At 35.5% G+C, this 20,173-nt stretch overlaps 1 protein-coding gene and 1 pseudogene across 6 annotated transcripts in view; one reads left to right on the top strand and one right to left on the bottom strand.

The window, feature by feature from the left end:
- KDM4C (lysine demethylase 4C) overlaps positions 1–20,173 on the top strand; it is a 476,304-nt gene that overhangs the window by 248,098 nt on the left and 208,033 nt on the right. The gene's annotated exons all lie outside the window — the stretch shown is intronic.
- LOC122917609 lies at positions 19,493–19,829 on the bottom strand (annotated as a pseudogene).

Genomic DNA, 20,173 nt, shown 5'->3' with positions numbered 1-20,173 from the left:
AGAACCTCTGGCCTATGATTGACAATATTCTTGGATATTACTGCTACCAAATAATAATTAACTTAAACTATTTCATTAAAAAAAATGAAAAGAGGGACGCCTGGGTGGCTCAGTTGGTTAAGCAGCTGCCTTCAGCTCAGGTCATGATCCCAGCATCCTGGGATCGAGTCCCGCATCGGGCTCCTTGCTCGGCAGGGAGCCTGCTTCTCCCTCTGCCTCTGCCTGTGCTTGCTCTCTCTCCCTCTCTCTCTGACAAATAAATAAATAAAATCTTTAAAAAAAAAAATGAAAAGAATAGTTGAATATTAAAAAAAAAAAGATAACACATTTACTTTGTTTGAATTGCTGGAAATAATCCAAAATAAAGTCAGGTTTCTTTATTAAAATTGAGATTCTAATAACCTTTGTAGTTCAATGCCAATAACGTAATATTATCTTTTGATATATGTCATTCATTTTCAGGCACTTAGTGATTTTATGGTTACAGGTTGCCATATTTCTGACATTTTATTTAAAATTAGCGTTTAGGGCAACTGGGTGGCTCAGTGGATAAGCCTCTGCCTTTGGCTCAGGTCATGATCTCAGGGTCCTGGGATCCAGGCCTGCATCAGGCTCTCTGCTCAGCAGGGTGCCTGGTCCCCCACCTCTCTCTGCCTGCCTCTCTACCTACTTGTGATCTCTCTCTGTTAAATAAATAAATAAAATCTTTAAAAATAAATAAATAAATAAATAGATAAATAACATTAAAATTTAGATCTGAGTAGTAAAGTGAGATGGTATTTTTGATTAGGCTTTTAAAGCAATGTATTTAACATTGGGTGTTTAAAATGTTTGTATTATTTCTGGGACATTGGAATATGTAATTTGTATTGGCTTAGTCAATATTTAATTGCTGTTTTGATGTTTCTTTTTTTTAAATTTTATTTATTTATTTGACATGGAGTTAATGTATCTGTTTACCTTTAGGTCTAAGACTCTAAATATGTTAATTGACCTTGTTTTGAATATATGTAAAAATGAAATCCAAAATGGTTTTCTGTTTTGGCAAACTCTTACATATAATGTTCTGTTACTAATTGTCTTTTCTTTTTTAAAGAATTTTTTTTAAAGATTTTATTTTATTTATTTGGCAGACAGAGATCACAAGTAGGCAGAGAGAGAGAGAGAGAGAGCACGAGCAAGCTCCCTGCTGAGCAGAGAGCCTGATGCGGGGCTCGATCCCAGAATTCCGGGATCATGACCTGAGCTGAAGGCAGAGGCTTTAACCCACTGAGCCACCCAGGTGCCCTGCTAATTGTCCTATTAATTTAACCTTTGTATCTGTGTTTGGTTCACAGTATATGTCTATCTTACCTGATAACCCATTCCATCACATTCTGACTATAAAAATCCTTTTTTTTCTAAGTCAAATGCAAATGGTTATGCTTTATTTTCAACTATAGATGCATTTCCAGTAATAGTTTATAGAGAACTGAATTTAAAAATCCTTTTTATGCTTATAGATTATTTTAATATTTCCATCTAATATAGATTAAGTGTGCATATTCTGCCCTAAAAAGCTCTTAATGGGTAAACATTCTCAAAAGTTGTTTCCTTTCAACTCTTATTGGTGCAGAAAAAAAAGGGGCTACCTCCAAGATATCCTTGATGTATATCTTCAGATATATATATTAGATATTTATTGTCTATCGATCTATCTATATTAGTGGTTCTGATCATACTATCTTATCTCTGGTTCTTCTATCACACTTGGCTTCCTTCTCAGGCAGTTGTTCCTGTGATGCAGGAAAGAAGGCTGTTGGCTTTTCTAGGCTAATAAGGTGAATCCCATGGACTTTGTTTGGGTCATATGTGCCTATCCCTAAACTAATCACTATTGCCATTAAGATGGAAAGCTTGGTAGGCCAATCTAGCATCACCTAAAAAAACATGGCCTACCCTTGGAGGGGAAATCAAGGTACGTTCTTTTTAGTCAAAATATCCTAATGAAGAGAAGTCTTAGGAATGACAAGTGGCAATAAAACTTAATGATTTAATTCTGCCATACCAATTACAGTAAAATTTTTTTTTTCTTGGAAAAAATATACTGACCACATCTTCCTTATCCATTCATCCATATACACTATTGAGTATTATGCCTCCATCAGAAAGGATGAATACCCAACTTTTGTAGCAACATGGATGGAACTGGAAGAGATTATGCTGAGTGAAATAAGTCAAGCAGAGAGAGTCAAGTATCATATGGTTTCACTTATTTGTGGAGCATAGCAGATAGCATGGAGGACATGGGGAGATGGAGAGGAGATGGGAGCTGAGGGAAATTGGAAGGGGAGGTGAACCATGAGAGACTATGGGCTCTGAAAAACAGTCTGAGGGTTTTGAAGAGGCAGGGTTGGGAGGTTGGGGGAGCCAGGTGGTGGGTATTACCAGGTGGTGGGTATTACCAGGTGTGGGTAATACCCAGCCAGGTGGGTATTTCGTGGAGCACTGGGTGTGGTGCAAAAACAATGAATTCTGTTATACTGAAAAGAAATAAAAAAAATAAGTAAAAAACAGCCCTGTTAATAAGTTCCACAAAACTTAACCAGTGGCGAAAGTTGAAAACTTTTTTTCAGATTTTTGCCCTTTTTCATGTAGCTCTTTATGATGTTCAGTTATTGTAGTTGTACCTCTTTGCTTCTGTTAGCCTCAAAATGTTTGTAGAATGAATGCAGCTTGTTATTGTGAACATAATTGCAGCAGCACAGTATTAAACTGAATTGAAAATGGATGTAATTTAATATTTGATTAAAGAACTGGGCCTTATATTGGTTTTCTTTTCAATATACATTTCACAGAGCGGGGAAATAAAAGTCTGAGGTGGGATAGTCTTCATGATTTTCTGCACTGTGAAAGGAAGTTGCACTTTTACAGTCTTGGGCCAGGGGTTATATGGCTCAGGTGTAGTAATTTAGCAGCAAAATGGATTTCCCAAACAGAATTAGAATAGTGGGAAGCCATTTTCAACTTATTCCTATTTTCTTGAACAAAGTAAATAGGCAAAGGGTGAGCAGACCTGGTGTGTGATAATTGTTCATTGCTGTAAAAAGTCGTTCTGACCCCTACCTGGTCCTCCCAGCATACGTCAGCAATAGCTCTTGGGACACAAAGTGAACCAGAATCAAAATGGTGAATGCCTGCACTAACCCTGTCATTTGTTTTCAACTCTAGGATCACTCTGAATCTGTGAGGAAAGATTTTTTGTGTTTTGATTTAATAAGTAGTTACTACAGCTTGTATTTATTCACTAGTGAAGACAGAACATTCCTGCTTTTTTATTTGTTGACAGTTGATGGATGGTTATAGGCAGGCACATCTGAGGAAGTTAGTGAATTTCTTATTACTTGTATTACACGTATAGGTTAATCTTTAGTATGATTATTATATAAGCTGTACAAATGTGGAGCCTTTTTTTGGCACCAGAATGCAGTTGAATAGAGTTGTTTTAAAGTGGTCTTTCAAGGCCTGGCAGAACATGAGGCAGATATAGGCTGTATTTATGATTACTTTTTGGACTCAGTCCAGTTTGGATTTAAATATAGTATGAGTACATGTGAATATGAGGAAATGTACATCATTAAAATTGCATTTCTTATGTAGCCTTTTACATTTAGACTGATTAATGAATTTCTACAGAGTAAAAATAGGGTGTATTCCACCAAACCACTTTCTAGATTTTATCTCTGGACCCATTGCCCCTGGGGTAGTGAAAGAAATTTCTTGTCTACAGCTTGTTAATGATTCATTACAGCAATGACAATTTTATATTTTATTTGAATTAATCAATTTCTTAGACAATGGACATAGAGTTAGAACTCTGACTTATAGTTTGTAGCTACATGTCATTTCCTGGAAAAAAAAAAGTGCTTTTTAAACATTTATGACATGTTTCTCATTAATTAAGGCAGAGTCCCCCTATTTACTAATGAAATAATTTAAGGTCTTCTAATTACAGGTTCAACATACTGATCAGGTAATTCAATTTTAAAGTACATTATATAAATAGAAATGAAACAAATCATTAAATCGAATATAATGAGGTTAACATTAGATTTTAATTTAAATTTTTGTCTTATTTCTTGTATTATACTGTCAATACTCTAGTGATTTGGTAATCATTCTACTAATATTTATGGAGCATGAACTATGTGTTGGTGGTGAATATACAGTGCTAAAACTGATCTGAAGCTGGCCCTCACAGAACATAGTAGGTTCTAGTGTGGGAAACAGATGTTAACTAATCACTCAAACACATGATTGCAGATTGTTGGAAGGAAAAGACCAAGGTGCTAGGAAATGAAACCCTTTGGGTTTGAGAGAAATACAGAGAGATCAAGAGTGAGGGAGAAACTTTATGTCACTTTAGAGAGGGATCCATCTAAAAAGAAAAAAACAAGACAAGAAAGGGATCCATCTATTTATGGATATTTTTACTCCCAAGTGTTTGGCTTTAGTCCAGCAACCTCCTCCTTCTGTGCACACTTCTAGTTGTACCCACTATTTCTGTGCCCATGCTGCCCCCCCAATCAGATAAGGAAATATACTAGTAAGTTTCTCACATGTATAAGTTTATTACAGGTAGATAGATAGGTAGATAGATAGATAGATATTAATATATGATCATAAGTATGTAAAACCTGTTTTCTTCACCTAATAGTAATGCTTTTCCATGGCATTAAGTATCTTCCCATAAATTATAGAAAGATTTCTTTTAAGGACTATTCTGTTTCAGAAAGTGTTTTTTTTTCCATTTTTTAGATTTCTGATAACACTGCTAAGTTGAACATTCTTAAGTATACACTGGTACATTAATTAATCATTATTTCCTTATGATAAATTTCCAGTTGTTATGTTGTTGGTCACAGATTATTGATATTTTAAAAATTATTACCTATTTAAAAGTTTTATTATGTGTTGCCAGATTGTTGGCCTGATTTATTCGTAACATGTCATCAATTGCTGTAATGCAACTTTGTTTTTCTCTTCATGAGTCTGAAGTCAACTAACTAAGAGTCATGGAGGTTAGTTCTTCATGTTGGATCCCTGTTGACCATAATCTGATTTAAGGCCTGTTTTTCTCATTTCAGTTCCATAAAATAATAATGAATATCTTCTTATAAGAAATCTTTTTCCATATATTATCCTATTAATGGTGTTCTAAATTTGGCCAGGGAGAAATTGAAGAAACACTTATTATCCGTTTTGTGTTTTCTGTCCTCTCTTTGCTTTCCTTCTGGCTCATGTTGAATATATTTACTGTATTTTATGCTTTAAATAATTTCACAAAATTAATAACAGAGAAAAGATAATAGCTGTGCCAACATAGTCTCACACTTGAGTGGAAACACAGAAATTACCAGATAAAGTGAATCTGAAATGCTGAATTATTTACTTACAGTGTTACTATGTAGTTTTCTTTTCTTTTTTTAAGATTTTATTTATTTATTTGACAGACAGAGATCACAAGTAGGCAGAGAGTCAGGCAGAGAGAGAGGAGGAAGCAGGCTCCCCGCTGAGCAGAAAGCCCGATGCGGGGCTCGATCTCAGGACCCTGAGATCATGACCCGAGCTGAAGGCAGAGGCCTAACCCACTGAGCCACTCAGGTGCCTCACTATGTAGTTTTCTAAAGAAGTGTCACTGAAAGAAAATGTGTTGTCAGTGAATTTAAAAATTTAAAATTTTAAAATTTTAAAAATTATCTTTTTAATATTTGGTATTAAATTTTTGACCAATTGTTAAAATTAGGAAGCCTAAAATAAATTACCGTTCTCCCAAAAAGCATTAACTTTTTGGTCTAGTTAGCTTTCATCAGGTTTTATCCTGGTTTGGAAATAGTACCAAGGATTTTTAGGTGGCAAGAAACACGTGATCAGAGTGCACTGAGTTTGGGATAGTGCTTATAACATGGCTGTTAAATAAATAAAGGTTTTATTTTTCCTGAGACTTGCATTCAAAATTCAGTATGACATATAGAATTTAAAAATATGGTAATCCAAAATTTATTTGAAAGCTGTTAGCAGGTTATTTTTATTTTTACCAAGCAAGGGTACTCTGACTATATACTATTCAGGGCTTCTATTATGGGGATTATATTATGCATTTACAGCCATTCCATTAAATTTTTTCCTCATTTACTCCTCTCCCTTCCCCTTTATAAAAAATAGTATTTCTTCATTAATACTTTCCTACATTGATGTTAGTGTTTGAACTGTGCAAAAATATGGACGAAGATTGGGGGATGCTGCCTTCATCTCCAGTTCTGCAGAAGAGGAGATGAGGTGAACATCTTCTGTATGAGTTAGGTGGTTGGTTTTGAACATGACCAGCATTCTTTTGCAAGCCCTGGAAAATGGCTAGTTCTGTGTTCAGCCCCTTGCATTACTCAGTATATTCCTATGTACTCAGTGGTTGCTCAGTGAATGGGAAATTGAAAATCTCACGGAGGCTAGTAGGGAGGATGAATCTTATGTCATTTGAATATTTTTGAATTCACTATCCTTGTGACATCCAGCGAGTCACTTAGCATTTTTTTTTTTTTTTGCTTAGTTTCTTGTCCTTGAATTATGATGATTGGAGAAGATGATTTACTTTTTAAGCTGTAGGATTATCTTTTAATTATGTCCACTGAAAGACTCTCAAAAGTGGAAGTAAAAATATCTAAGCATTATAAGAGAAAGATTATATGTTGTATACTTCCATGCCATTTCTTGTGGCTCAGATATGTGATTTTATAGACTCTTATGAGCAAATATTTATATTCATAAAACACTTAGATCCCTAAGAGTCTACAAAGCCATTCCTATTCTTAATCTGGTCTTACCCAAATTTATCATCCATAAAAAATGTGAAATGCAATGCATGAATTCAGAACAAAATAACTTCATCTATTCCGTAATGCTAAAGAGTTCAATTTCATGCTGTGTTTTACATGGCACAGCAGGAGTGGATTGTTTAATATCTGTAACTCTGAACTTCCATAGCCTTTATATCAGATACTCAGGTAAGAAGCAGAAATTCTAAAAATAATTTCTACAGAATCTTTTGGAGACCCCTGGAGCAAACTATTTGAATCCATTCCCCTTCTTTTGCATAGTTTTTCTTGGTCTGTTTGAACAGTGTTCCCATGGGACAGAAAGATAAAGTTTCTAGTCCCATACCTTAAATTGCTTTATAATTGCCTTCCTTTATAAGGGAGACATATCTTGGCATGGTGAAGCCTGAAAATATTCAGAAGAAATTAATCTGAACCTATTAGTAGTAGAGAGAGTGGAGGAAATGTATTTTGGAAAATTTTTAGCTAGACTGGATAAACTCTGTCAACACAGCATGATAACATGCATAAAAAGCAAAAATAATGAGACCCAGACATTTGTTCTCAACTATAATTTCAATTTGGTTTGGGGTCATAGAAAAAGAAGTTTGAGATGGAAAAATATGTCCTACATTTAAATTAAGACCTATTTAAGATGTATTCCAAATGGTTTGATTTTGGAATTTCTGCAGTAGAGTATGGAAATTGTTCTAGGTTTGAATCAGGCAGAGGCTGTATTACTTGTTAGCCGTGTGACATTACCATGTTAATTTAAATTCTCTGAGCCTCTGTTTCTCATATGTTAAAAAAAAAAACAGGTAATTTATTGAAATACTTTCAGGTATCTTGAATATTTGGCCTTCCAGGAACCTAGAATGCATTTCTCAGTAAGACAGTAAATACAGTGTATATTTTCATGTTTAAAATAGAATGGCAGGGAGGCAAAAGTATTTGAATCAATTCACAATAATGATTTATTAAAATTAGAATAAGAACTTTGGTTCTCGTATCATATATATTTTTATTTTTTTACTATGGCTATGAAATGTCTTTTTGGTCTCTAGGGAACTTTTAAAGCTAGTTTCTTCTTTACATCTGTGAGAACAAAACATTTGGAAATTTTCTATGGGTGTGTTTTCTGGGATCCCTGAAGCCTTCAGGTATATTGTGCGCCTTGACAAAATCATGGTTCTGTGAGTTCTGCAGACCAGTCTGGGGGGAACGAGGGATGGTTAGGCCTCATGCAGACCTTGCTTCATGAGTGAATATAAGGACAAAGGAAATGGCCTTTGTACTCTTTATGTACTGACTTTGTTGATTAATATTGATCTTAGACTTGTGTTTCTTTATTCCCTCTGCTCAGTCAGTGTAAATGTAATTATATAGTTTACTTTTCCATGTACTCTGGTGAAAGACTATCATCTGTCTTTGGCTGATATTACTATATAAAATGTAACCCAGGGGGAAAAAAAGCAATATTCAAATAATATTTTTCATCTTAATTAGATCTAAATATTTTAAAACTCTGTTTCCTCTAATTAAATAATTATTAAAAATTGTTCAGGTAATCATAAAAATTTTCTCCCAAAATTATTTGGGTCAGAAGGTACATGTAAAAATGAGTAATAATTGAATAAGGACATAAATTAAATAAATCAATGTTATAATTGATATATGTGACCAATGGATGAAGGGTCCATTCAAGTATACAGTGATGGGTTTATAGATATGCAATAGATAGGAACCTGCAGGAACAGAATTTTTCTATTCTACTATTAGGTAGAAATTTTTTTTTAGGTTTTGGTTAAGCTCTTTGAAGAATCTTATGATTCTAACATCTTGGAAAATCAATTCTGTAAAATATAACTATTTGAATTCAGACTAAACTTTAAAAAAATTCTTTACTTGGGGCACCTCGGTGGCTCGTTGGTTATGTCTGCCCTCTACTCAGATATGATCTCCTGGTCTTGGGATCAAGCCCAGTGTCAGGCTCCTTGTTCAGTGGGGAGTCTGCTTCTCCCTCTCTCTCTGCCCTCCCACACACTCAAACTCTCTCTGTCTCTGAAATAAGGAAAATCTTTAAAAAAATTTCTTTGCCTTATCACAGCATTTTGAATGTACTTTAGGTCCCCCCCCCCAACCCCAGAGTAAAGAGTCAGGGAGACCACAATTATAATCACATGGAAAGAGCTTAGTTGATCAAGTATATTTACATACTTTTTGATTTTTAAACTCCTATGAGAGCGGTAGGAAAACATTTTTATATGAAGAAGTCAATTCACTTTTACCTAACTAATAAACAGAAGAGCTGTAGTACAAGTTTCAGCAGGCATATAAAGCAATGTGACTACGGCTTACTAATCATATTAAACATAGTCATATTCATTACTCTGGTAGAATAACCTGTACAGAGTTTTCATGTCTGATTTCTTTAGCTTAATGTATATTAGATTAATTTACATTCATTATATTGATTCTATATTTTCCTTTTTCTAATGTACACTTAGTTTTGAACCCATGAAGAAATGCTGGTCTGTTTGGAGTATTTCAAAGAAGCTGAATTTTTGTTCATATTTGTAACTGGTAATGAAAATTTTGATGATATTCTATATTCTATAGAAGAATATTCTGCTCATATTTTGGAATTTTTTTGCGAGGAATTTCAATATGAATAGATCCCTTTATATTTTTACAGTTAATCAATAGATTAAATGCTTTTTTAAAAAAGTTTATTTAAATGCCAGTTAGCATACAGTGTAATATTAGTTTGAGGGGTACAATATAGTGATTCATCACTTACATACAATACCTGGTGCTTCTTAATCCCCATCACCTATTTCACCCATTCCTCCACTCACCTCCCCTATGGTAATCATAGTTTGTTCTCTATAGTTAAGGGTCTGTTTCTTGGTTTGCCTGTCTTTCTTTTATTTTTTCCTTTGTTTCTTTTGTTTCTTAAATTCTGCATGTGAGTGATATCATATGATATTTGTCTTTCTGTGACTGACTTATTTCATTTAGCATGATACTCTCAAGCTCCATATATGTCTTTGTAAATGGCATGATTTCATTTGTTTTTAATGACTGAGTGATATATCTATATCTATAACTATATCTATATCTATATCTATATATCTCACTTAGTTATATACCACTTATTTTGTCCATTCATCAGTTAGTGGTCACTTAGGCTGTTTCTGTAATTTGGCTATTATAGATAATGCTCCTATAAGTTCAAAATGGATTAAAGACATAAATATGGGACCTGAGCCCATAAAAATCCTAGAAGATAGCACAGACAGTAATTTCTCTGACATCAGCCATAACATCTTTCTAGATATATCTCCTGAGGCAAGGGAAACAAAAACAAAGATAAATTATGGGGACTTCACCATAATAAAAAGCTTCTGCAACAGAACTAAAGAATAGGAAAAGTTATTTTCAAATGACATATCCAGTAAAGTGTTAGTATCCAAAATATATAAAGAGCTTATAAAACCAAACACCCCCAAAATGATAATCCAATTAAAAAATCAGCAGAAGAATGAATAGACATTTTCCCAAAGAAGACATACAGATGACCAACAAACACATGAAAAGATGCTCAACATCACTGATCATCAGGGAAGTGAAAATCAAAACTATAATAAAAGAGGAGAGTCCAGAATGACAGAGGAGTAGGAGACCTTTGTTTTCTTTGGTCCCAGGAATTGAGCCACCTAGCTATCAAATCATTCTGAACACCTGCAAACTCAACCAGAGATCTAAGAAAAGAATTGCTGCAATTCTACAAATAGAAAAGCAACCACTTTCTACAAGAATGACAGTATGGAAAAATTCACCTCAGAAAAGAGAACAGGAGGCAATATTACTGCCAGGAAACTAATCAGTATGAATATAAGTAAGATGACAGAACTAGAGTTCACAGTAATGTTATAAAGATACTAGCTGGGCTTGAAAAAAGCATAAAAGCCTAGAAGACACTAGGGAATCCCTTTCTGGAGAAATAAAAGGACTAAAATACAGTCAAATCTAAATTAAAAAGGCTATTAATGAGATGCAGTAAAAAATGGAGGTTCTAACTGCTAGGATAAATGAGGCAGAAGAGAGAATGAGTGATAGAGAAACCAAATGATGGAGAATAAAGAAGCTGGGAAAAAGAGAGATAAACAACTGCATCACTAGGGGAGAATTTGAGAGACAAGTGGAACAATATTAGAATAATTGGGATCCCAGGAGAAGAGGAAAGAGAGAAAGAGAAGGGCAAAAGGTATATTGGAGCAAATTATAGCTGAGAATTTCCCTAATCTGGGGAAAGAAACAGGCATTCACGTCCAGGAGGCACAGAGAACCCTCCTCCCCCAAACTAGTAAAAATAGGTCAATACCTTGAAAATTTCAGAGACAAAGACAAAATCCTGAAAGCAGCTTGGGAGGAGAGGTCCTTAATCTTAAAGCATAGAAACATTAGACTGACAGCAGACCTATCCACAGAGACTTGGTAGACCAGAAAGGATTGACTTGACATATTTAGGGTGCTAAATGAGAAAGATATTCAACCAAGAATACTTTATCCAACAAGGCTGTTATTCAAAATAGAAGGAAAGATAAAAAGCTTCCAGGATAAACATAAACTAAAATAATTTGTGATCACTAAACCAGCTCTGCCATAAATATTAAAGGGAATTCTTAAAGCGAAGAGAGAGCCTAAAAGTAACATGGGCCAGAAAGGAAGTGAGACAGTATAAAGAAGTAGTGACTTTACAGGTAATATAATGACACTACATTCATATCTTTCAGTAGTTACTCTGAATGTAATTGGGCTAAATGCTCCAATCAAAAAAAAAACACAGGGTATTAGATTGGATAAAAAAGCAGGACCCTGTTTTGCTATCTGCAAGAGACTCATTTTAGACCCAAAGACACTGCCAGCTTTAAAGTGAGGGGGCAGAGAACCATTTATCATTCTAATGGACATCAAAAGAAAGCTGGGGTAGGGATTGCTCCCCATTTGGTTTTAAAATCTAAACAAAAGTCTGTAATAAAAGATGAGGAAGGACACTATATCATAATTAAAGGGTCTATCTAACAAGAAGATCTAACAGTTGTAAATATTTATGCCCCCAACATGGGAACAGCCAATTATATAAACCAATTAATAACAAAATTAAAGAAATACATTGATAATAATACAATAATAGTAGGGGACTCAGAGTAATGGACAAATCATCTAAGCAGAACATCAACAAGGAAATAGGGGTTTTGAATGACACAGTGGACCAGGTGAACTTCTCAGGTATATTCAGAGCATTCCAGAATACACATTATTCTCAAGTGCACATGGAACTTTTTCCAGAATAGAGCGCATATTGGGTCACAAATTAGGTCTCAGCTGGTAGCAAAAGATGGGGACCATGCCTTGCCGGTATTCTCAGACCACACTGCTTTGAAACTAGAACTCAATCACAAGAGAAAATTTAGAAAGAACTCAAATACATGGAGGCTAAAGAACATACTACTAAGGAATGAATGGGTCAACCAGTAAATTAAATAAAGATTAAAAAATATCATGGAAACAAATGAAAATGAAAACATAACTAAAAACCTTTAGGATGCAGCAAAGGCCATCCTAAAAGGGAAGTATTTCTCACTATAAGCCTTTCTCAAGAAACAAGAAAGGTCTCAAATACGCAGCATAACTTGCATCTGAATGAGCTGGAGAAAGAATAGCAAATAAAGCCTGAGCCCATCAGGAAAAGAGAATTAATAAAGATTAGAGCAGAAATCAATGAAATAGAAACCAAAAGAAGAGTAGAACAGGTCAGTGAAACTAGGAGCTCATTCTTTGACAGAATTAAGAAGATTGGTAAACCCCTGGCCAGACTTATGAAGAAGAAAAGAGTAAGGATCCAAATATATCATGAATGAAAGAGAAGAGATCACACCCAACACTGAAGAAATAGAAACAATGATAAGAACATATTATGAGCAAATATATGCCAGCAAATCAGGCAATCTAGAATAAATGGGTGCATTTCTAGAGAGGTATAAACTACCAAAACTGAACCAGGAAGAAATAGAAAACCTGAACAGACCTATAACCAATAAGGAAATTGAAACAGTAATCAGAAATCTCCCAAGAAACAAGAGTCTGGGGCTGGACGGCTTCTCAGGGCAATTGTATCAAACATTTAAAGAAGAATTCATACTTATTCTCGTGAAGGTGTTTCAAACAAAACAAAACTAAACAAGCAAACAAACCAGAAATGGAAGGAAAACTTCCAAACTCTTAGGAAGCCAGCATTGCTTTGATCCCAAAAGCAAACAAAGACCCCACCAAAAGGGAGAATTATAGACCAATATCCCTGATGAACACAGGTACAAAAATACTTTTTTTTTTGTTGTTGTTGTTGTTTTTTGTTTTTTGGTACAAAAATACTCTTGAAGATACTAGCTAATAGCATCCGATAGTACATTAAAAGGATTATTCACCACCACCAAGTGGGATTTATTCTGGGCTTCAAAAGTGGTTCAACATCTGCAAATCAATGTGATATTCTACATTAATAAAAGAAAGGACAATAACCATATGATCCTCTCAATAGATGCAGAAAAAACATTTGACAAAGTACAGCATCCTTTCTTGATTAGAACTCTTCATAGTGTAGGGATAGAGGGAACACACCTCAGTAACATAAAAGCCCACAAAAAATACCATTCTCAGTAGGGAAAAACTGAGAGCATTTCCCCTAAGGTTAGGAATACGTCAGGAATGTCTACTCTCACCTCTGTTGTTCAGCATAATACTTAGAAATCCTAGCCTCAGCAATCAGACAACAACAACAACAACAAAATAAAAGACATCTGAATTGGCAAAGAAGTTGAAGTCTCACTCTTTGCAGATGACATGACACTCCATATGGAAAACCCAAAAGACTTCACCCCAAAATTGGTAGAACTCATATAGGAATTCAGCAAAGTGAGAGGATATAAAATCAGTGCACAGAAATCAGTTGCATTTTTATACACCAAAAATGAGACAGAAGAAAGAGAAATTAAGGAGTTGATCTCATTTACAGTTGCATCCCAAACCACAAGATACCGAGGAATAAACCTGAGCAAAGGGGCAAAGGATCTATATTCAGAAAACTATAGAACACTCATGAAAGCAATCGAGGAAGACACAAAGAAATGGAAAAACTTTCCATGCTCATGGATTGGAAGAACAAATATTGTTAAAATGTCTCTGCTTCCCAGAGCAGTTTATACATTTAGTGCAACACCTATCAAAATACCATCAAGTTTTTTTTTTCACAGTGCTAGAACAAATAATCCTAAAATTGGTATGGAACCAGAAAAGACCCCAAGTAGCCAGAGGAATATTGAAAAAGAAAACCAAAGCTGGTGACATCCAATTCCAAACTTCAACTATATTACAAAGCTGTAACCATCAAGACAATTTTGTGTGGGTACAAAAAGAGACAGGTCAATGAAACAGAATAGAGAGCTCAGAAATGGACTCTTAGTGGTCATTAGTGGTCAACTAATCTTCAACAAAGCAGGAAAGAATATCCAATAGAAAAAACACTGTCTCTTCAACAAATGGTGTTGGGAAAATAGGACAGCCACATGCAGAAGAGTGAAGCTGGACAATTTCCTTACACCATGCACAAAAATAGACTCAAAATGGATGAAAGGCCTAAATGTGAGACAAGAATCCTTCAAAGGCAAAATGAACCATCGGGACTTCAAGACAAAAAGCTCTTACACAGCAAAGGAAATAGTCAATGAAACAAAAAGACAGTTGACAGAATGGGAGAAGATATTTTCAAATGTCTTTACAGATAAAATCCTAGTATCCAAAACTCTCTAAGGCACTTAATGAAACTCAACACCCAAAGAACAAATAATCCAATCAAGAAATGGGCAGAAGACATGAACAGATATTTCTCCAACGAAGACATAGAAATGGCCATCAGACACATAAAGAAGTGCTCCACCTTATTTGTCATCAGGGAAAAACAAATCAAAACCACAGTGAGATACCGCCTCACACTGGTCAGAATGGCTGAAATTAACAAGTAAGGAAATAACAGATGTTGGCAAGAGTGTGAGAAAGGGGAAACCCCCAGAGTGTTGGTGAGAATGCAACTTGTTTAGCCACTCTGGAAAACAGTATGGACGGTCCTCAAAAAGTTCAAAATAGAGCTACCCTATGACCCAGCAATTGCACTGCTAGATATTTACCCCAAAAATACAAATGTAGTGATCTGAAGGGGCATCTGCACCCCTTCATTTCTAGCAGCAATGTCCACAATAGCCAAGGTATGGAAAGAGCCCAGATATCCATTAAGAGATGAACAGGTGAAGAAGAGGTGATCTCATACACACACCGGCGCGCGCGCACACACACACACACACACACAATGGAATACTATTCAGCTGTCAAAAAGTGAAATCTTTCCATTTGCAACGACAGGGTTGGAACTAAAGGGATTATGCTAAGGGAAATAAGTCAGAGAAAGAAAATTATCATATAATCTCACTGATATGTGGAATTTAAGAAACATAAAGAGGAGCTAGGGATGGAAGGAAATAAAACAAGACAAAACCAGAGGGAGACAAACCCTAAGAGCCTCTTAATCATAGGAAACAAAAACTGAGGGTTGCTGCAGGGGAGAGGGTGGTTATAGATGAGGTAACTGGGTGATGGGCATTAAGGAGGCACATGATGTAATGAACACTGGGTATTATGTAAAACTGATGAATCACCGAATTCTACCTTTTATAATACACTGTATGTTAATTAATTGAATTTAAATAACAAAACTATAAAGAGATATTACCTCACATTTGTCAGAATGTCTGAAATGGACAATATAAGATAAAACAGGTGTTTGCGAGGATGTGGAGAAAGGGGAACACTTTTCTGTTGTTGGTGGGAAAGCAAACTGGTGCAGACACTGTGGAAAACAATATGGAGGTTCCTCAAAAAGTCAAAAATAGAATTACCCTAGGACCCAGCAATTGTACTACTTGATATTTATTGAGAGAATATAAAAATGCTATTTGAAAGGGATACATACACCCCATATTCATAGCACATTAAATATTTATATGCATTGTTTGTATCTATTGAACAGGTAAAGAACAAAAGCTCCTTCAGCAATTTTTGTAGTATCTTTTTAGTTTCGATACTTCTACAAATAGTAGAATGATATCCTGTCAGTAAATGCTGGCTTCAGTAACTACATAATGCATCTGTTTTCTAAGATTGTCTTTGTTTACTGTTTCTTAATATCCCTTTATTTTTTATTTTTTTAAATATTTTATTTGTTTATTTGACAGAGAGAGAGAGAGATCACAAGTAGGCAGAGAGGCAGGCGGTGGGAGGGGGGAAGCAGGCTTCCCTGCTGAGCAGAGGGGGCTGGATCCCAGGACCCTGAGATCATGACCTGAGCCGAAGGCAGAGGCTTAACTCATTGAGCCACCCAGGCGCCCCTCTTAATATCCCTTTAGTTGAGGCCACATTTCTGTTAAAATAATTGATTAAATTTCATAAAAAATGTGGCTTTTTAATTGAAACATAATGCCAGAAAATATTGATTAGAAATCTTAATTGTAATCTGAGTGCATTTTGCAAAATATTTTTCTTCATTCATAGAATGAGAAATAAATAGGTGTAAATGTAGCAGAGAATATCTTGGGAATCTTGGAACACTACAGATTTAATGAATTAACTATGTTGAGTTTACTGAAGAGCTTTACCTTTTTTTTTCTGTAAGTTTGATATGATGGGTGGAAAATTCCATTTATATTGATTGAGTAGGTGGATGTTTATGTAGATGTGAGATGAAGATAGAAAGTCAGGTGTAGGGGTGCTTGGATGGCTCAGTGGGTTAAAGTCTCTGCCTTTGGCTCATGTCATGATCCCGGGGTCCTGTTATCGAGCCCCACATCGGGCTCTCTGCTCAGCAGGAAGCCCGCTTCTCTCCCCGCCCCCCTGCCTGCCTCTCTCTCTACTTGTGCTCTCTGTCTGTAAAATAAATAAATAAAATCTTAAAAAAAAAAAAAAGGTCAGGTGTGCTGGTGGATTATTAGTAACTTCGTTTGCTTTACTGCTATCAAATTTGCCAGCAAATTATTATTTACATGTTTAGAGAAGACTGTTTAAGGTTTGATTATAACTAAGTTGAAAATAGATAAAATGCCACATTGCCTGATTTCGAGCTTTACTACAAAGCTGTGATCACCAAGACAGCATGGTACTGGCACAAAACAGACACATAGACCACTGGAACAGAGTAGAGAGCCCAGATATGGACCCTCAACTCTATGGTCAAATCATCTTTGAAAAAGCAGGAAAAAATATATAAAAATATAAAAAATATACAGTGGAAAAAAGACTGTCTTTTCAGTAAATGGTGCTGGGACAATTGGGCAGCTATATGTAGAAGAATGAAACTCGACCATTCTCTTATACCATACACAACTATAAACTCGAAATGGGTAAAAGACCTCACTGTGAGGCAGGAATCTATCAAAATCCTAGAGGAGAACATAGGCAGTATCCTCTTTGATATCGGCCACAGCAACTTCTTTCAAGATATGTCTCCAAAGGCAAAGGAAACAAAAGCAAAAATGGGACTTCATCAAGATCAAAAGCTTCTGCACAGCGGAGAAAAGAGTCAATGAAACAAAGAGGCAACCCACGGAATGGGAGAAGATATTTGCAAATAACACTACAGACAAAGGGCTGATATCCAAGATCTATAATGAACTCCTCAAACTCAACACACACAAAACAGATAATCATTGTCAAAAAAATGGGCAGAAGACATTGAGCAGACACTTCTCCAAAGAAGACATACAAATGGCTAACAGGTACATGAAAAAATGTTCATCATCATTAGCCATCAGGGAGAATCAAATCAAAACCACATTGAGATACCACCTGACACCAGTTAGAATGGCCAAAATTAACAAGACAGTAAACAACATGTGTTAGAGAGGATGTGGAGAAAGGGGAACCCTCTTCCACTGTTGGTGGGAATGTAAGTTGGTGCAGCCACTTTGGAAAACAGTGTGGGTATTCCTCAAAAATATAAAAATAGAGCTAGCCCATGACCCTGCAATTGCACAACTGGGTATTTACCCCAAAGATACAGATGTAGTGAAGAGAAGGGCCATCTGTACTGCAGTGTTCATAGCAACAACGGCCATAGTCACCAAACTGTGGAAAGAACCAGAATGCCTTTCAGTGGATGAATGGATAAAGAAGATATGGTCCATACATACACTGGAGTATTATGCCTCCATCAGAAAGGATGGTTACCCAACTTTTGTATCAACATGGATGGGACTGGAAGAGATTATGCTGAGTGAAATAAGTCAAGCAGAGAGAGTCAAGTATCATATGGTTTCACTTACTTGTAGAGCATAAGGAATAACATGAAGGACATTGGGAGATGGATAGGAGAATTGAGATGGGGACATCAGAGGGGAGACAAACCACGAGACTGGGGGCTTTGAGAAACCAACTGAGGGTTTTGGAAGGGAGCATGGTGGGGGGTTGGGTGAGCCTGGTGGTGGGTATTATGGAGGGCACGTATTGCATGGAGCACTGGGTGTGGTGCATAAATAATGAATTTTGGAACACTGAAAAAAATTAAAGTTAAAAAAAAAAGAAAATAGATAAAAAGCTCTAAGAATGGGAAAGAATGAAAGAGAAGCAACCCTGGTAGGTTGTACATCAGCTGGTCACAAACCACATTTAAGAAGGACTTATTACAGCCTTGTCAATTTAATACCCAAACTCTGCAGTTAAGATTTCTCTTGCTGCTCTACCCCTAGAATTGTCTACACATTTTTTTAGTGAAGTATCTGAACTTACTGAGGACTAAATTATCTGTTACTATAAAAAGTAGTTTGATAATTTAGAATAAAATTACATTTCAGGTTTAGTTACTGACTTGGGTCTTAATTAGTTATCACCATCAGTCACATTTTTGGTTAAATAAGAGGTTGCTATGCCTCATACTTAGCAATATCTTTGCTACCTAATGTAGAAATAATGAATAACTTTGTCTAATTATGTTAATAACATATTTTTCTTAATTCTTACTTCAAAGCTAAAAAATGTAGGTTGTTAGAAAACAGTGAACTGGAAAATCTCTCTCTTCCCTTTGTTCTTTATTAATGAAATACTCTTTCAAAGGACAGCTTGTAACGTACAAACTTTTGGGCTCTCAAAGCCAATGACAGTGATTCCATTGAATATCTGGCATTTTTTCATTTTATGTACATTATTTTTATAGCTTATATATTTGGAGATGTAAGACATTTTTGCTATCTCTTGGAATGGGTTAAGGGGTTACTAGATTTCTTATCTGGCAATTTGTGCCTTAGAAATAATTAACTTTTGATAATAATATTTTAGGGGGACTAGATTTTGACATAAACTTAGGATGTTAAAAACTACCTTTTCCAATTATTGATTTTAATTTCTGAAGGAAACAAGAATTAATATGTTTGCCTGTGTTTTTAAAATTAGTCTTTTTTTGGCCTCTTAATTTTTTATTACTTAAAAACTTCATTTTTAAAATGCTTCATTTTTAAGAAAGCTTCAAATTTTTTTTTTTTGCTTTCTGACTCTCTCTGTGTCTTTAACACTTCACAAGGAAGTGTTTCCTCAACAAGGAAAGCAAGCTTGATCCTGTCCTGGACACTCTAAGCAACATAGAACCCCCATATGCCCTGCCGACATGTTTTTTCACTTTAGACAACTTCATTAAAACTTCAGATCTCATAGCAGTAACTCCTCAAAGTCAGTCTGTGCAGATGCCTCATGAGGATTTTGGTACCTCCAAACCTTCTTGGTATAAAGGTAAACAATTCTGTTACCAGGGTTTGGGCAGCTTAGCTTTGTTAGAGGCTGTATTGTAGGACAGCCTATGAAGTATGTCAAATGCTGGAGCATTCTGAATACCTATAGATGCCATCCCTGGAAGAGGCAAATGGAGTGAATCATTTTTATTGTTAAATATAATTTATAATGATTATGAAAAAAGACAGTATGTAATATCTTAGTATTTTTTAATATGCATGTCTTTATTTATTATTTAAATTAACATATAATATGTTATTGTCCCAGGGTCTGTGAATCATCAGGCTTACACATTTCACAGCACTCACCATAGCACATACCCTTCCCAATTTCCATCACCCAGCCAACCTATCCCTCCCCCGACCCCAGCCTCCCAGCAACCCTCAGTTTGTTTCATGAGATTGAGTCTCTTATGGTTTGCCTCCCTCCCAATCCCA

This window comes from Neovison vison, chromosome 9, assembly GCF_020171115.1.
Source record: "Neovison vison isolate M4711 chromosome 9, ASM_NN_V1, whole genome shotgun sequence".
Lineage (NCBI taxonomy): Eukaryota > Metazoa > Chordata > Mammalia > Carnivora > Mustelidae > Neogale > Neogale vison.
Note: the sequence above shows the minus strand (reverse complement) of the source record. Positions and strands in the feature narration are given on the sequence as shown.